The sequence below is a fragment of the Dromaius novaehollandiae genome, unplaced genomic scaffold, assembly GCF_036370855.1.
Source record: "Dromaius novaehollandiae isolate bDroNov1 unplaced genomic scaffold, bDroNov1.hap1 HAP1_SCAFFOLD_116, whole genome shotgun sequence".
Classification (NCBI taxonomy): Eukaryota; Metazoa; Chordata; class Aves; order Casuariiformes; family Dromaiidae; genus Dromaius; species Dromaius novaehollandiae.
Genome location: NW_026991501.1, coordinates 90,001 through 92,500, shown reverse-complemented (window position 1 = coordinate 92,500; position 2,500 = coordinate 90,001). Strand labels below are relative to the sequence as shown.

Genomic DNA, 2,500 nt, shown 5'->3' with positions numbered 1-2,500 from the left:
GGCCGCGGCCCCCCGCGCGCCGCCGCCGCCGCCGCCGGGCCTCAACGCAACGCCGCGCGGCTGACGCCAGCCGGCGGGTGGAAGTGGCTCGACGACGCGCTGCGGACGCGGGGAAGCGCGGGGTTGGGGGGGGGGCCCGGCGGGCGCCGAAACGGCGGCGGTCAGGGCCAGGGCGAGGCAAAGGGCGGCCGGCCGTCCCCTCTGCCGGAGGGGAACGGGGGACCGGCGCACCACCGGGAGAGTGGTGGAGGAGAGGCCCGTGCGGCGGCACTGGCGGTGGTGGCGGGCGGGCGGGCGGCGCCGGGCGCCGGGCCACCGCGACCGACCCGATCTGGGGGCCCGGCGGGACGAAGTCCGCGACGCGGGCGCTCCGGGAGCGGGGGTTTCCCGAGTCTGCACTTAGGGGGACGAAGGCCCGGCCGCGCGGGGAGGGGAAGGAGAGCACCCCCCCTCTCCCCGGGGCAACGGGCCTGCGAGGCGCCCCAGCCGCGCCACACCGCGCGCGCCACGCGGCGCGGCGGCAGCCGCCGGGCTCGGAGGGGAGGGCGGGCACGGCCGGGCGCACCCGAACCGCGCCCCCCCCCACACCCACCGAGGGGCGGCACGCCGCTGCGCCCACGCCACGGCGCGGGTGACGATTGACCGTCAAGCGACGCTCAGACAGGCGTAGCCCCGGGAGGAACCCGGGGCCGCAAGTGCGTTCGAAGTGTCGATGATCAATGTGTCCTGCAATTCACATTAATTCTCGCAGCTAGCTGCGTTCTTCATCGACGCACGAGCCGAGTGATCCACCGCTAAGAGTTGTCTCGGTTTCGGTCCCCGCCGCGCGCGCGGGGGGACCGGGCAGCTTTCGCAGCCCCTGGGGGGCCCCCCCTCCTCCGCCCCCTCCTCCTCCGCCCCACCGCCCTTCCTCACGCCGACGCCGGCTGCTGAGCAAGGGACGGCAGAGACGGAAGGAGAGAGAGAGCGAGAGAAAGAGAGGGGCTTGCCTCACTGACCGTACAAGCACAGAGAAAGGGGGGGGGGAAACGAAGGGCAAACCCGAACGAGAAGGGCGGGGAGCCCTCGCTCCCGACCTGGGGACAAACCCTGTCTCGCTTCGAGTCCGGCCCAGGCGCCCGGCTCGGTCTGGCCCGGCAGGGAGCGGCGGGCCGGCCACACCGCCTGCCTCGGGATGTTGGGGGGGGTCCGTCCCCGCAGACCACCCCCCCCCCGCCCCAGGCGTCAGAGCCCGGCCGCCACCGGGAGCGGCGTCGCCCCGCCGCCCGCGCGCCTGCGGCCCGCCGGCCCCGCGCTTCCCAGCTCCCCGCTCGCCTCGCCGGCCCTCCGGCTCGACCGCCGCCGCCGCCGCCGCCGCGGCGCCCACACCCCCGCGCGCCCGCACACACCGCCTCGCGGGTGACGCCACGCGCTCGCCCGTCCCCTCCGCGGACAGACGCCCGGCGGCGGGCAGGCGGGCAAGGCGGCACGGACGGGGACGGCGCCCGCTCTCCCCGTCTCCACGCGGAGAGCGGGGCGGGCCGCCCCCGCCGCCGCCCCACCACCGCCCCCCCGCTGCCTGGCGGAGCCGGGCGGGGCAGAGCGAGGCGGGCGCCCCGGACGGCAGAGTGCCGGGGCGGGCGCGTAGGGTAGGGCGCCGCCGACGGCGGCCACGGCGGAAGACCCAGAAGCACCGGCCAGGGAGAAGGAGGAGACGCGCGGAGGCTCGGCGCCCGCACCACCCGCGGTGGGGGCTCGCCCTCCCGGCGGCGAGCACGCGCTCGCGCCCGGCTCGCAACGCTCGAGGCAGGCCGGCAACTAGGCCGACCGCGCGGCGTCTCTCCGCCGAGACCAGACCGCGGAGAGAGGGGGCAGGGTAACCCCTCTCCGTCCCGGCTGCCCGCGGGGCGAGCACGGGGCGCGCCGGCTGGCATGGGGGGGCGCGGCGCCCGCGCGCGCCGACCCCCCGGCCCTCCGGCAGCACGCCCGGCCGCCTCCGCGAGTCGCATCGGGCCGCCCGAGTCTTTAAACCTCCGCCCGGCTCTCCAACCGAGAACCCTCGGGCCCGGAGCCCGGGGCCCATGGCCATCCCTGCCCGGGGCGGCTGCCGGCGGCCGCGGTGGCCGGAGGCCCTCTCCCCTCTCTCGCTCGCTCCCTCCCTCCCCGCCCCCCCCACCCCCACCGCGGGGGAGGAAGGACCGGGGTGGGGGGAAGCCGAGGCGGGGGGGGGGAAGGCACGGCCGGTGCGGCGCGCACGGTGCGGCACCCGGGAGGAGCACGCTGGCACACGGGACCACACGGGTGGGTCACCGAGGGGGGGGCAGGAGAAGCGCGGGCGCTAGGTACCTGGCCCTGGGGTGAGGGAAACGACCTGAAATCCCCGCGGGGGTGCCTCCCCCGCCGCCGCCCGCCACCGGGCCGCCGCCGCCTCGCGGCGACGGCGGCAGCCTCGGCAGCGGCGACGAGACGGGACGCGGAGGGGGAACCCGGCACCCGCCAGCCGGCCCCCGCGCCCCTCGGC

General features: G+C 78.8%; 1 non-coding gene across 1 annotated transcript; it reads right to left on the bottom strand.

Moving 5' to 3' along the window:
* Positions 1–650: 650 nt before the first annotated feature.
* Positions 651–803, bottom strand: LOC135326989 (5.8S ribosomal RNA). The gene has a single exon (XR_010387129.1). It is a non-coding gene; the product is annotated as a 5.8S ribosomal RNA (ribosomal RNA).
* Positions 804–2,500: the final 1,697 nt, after the last annotated feature.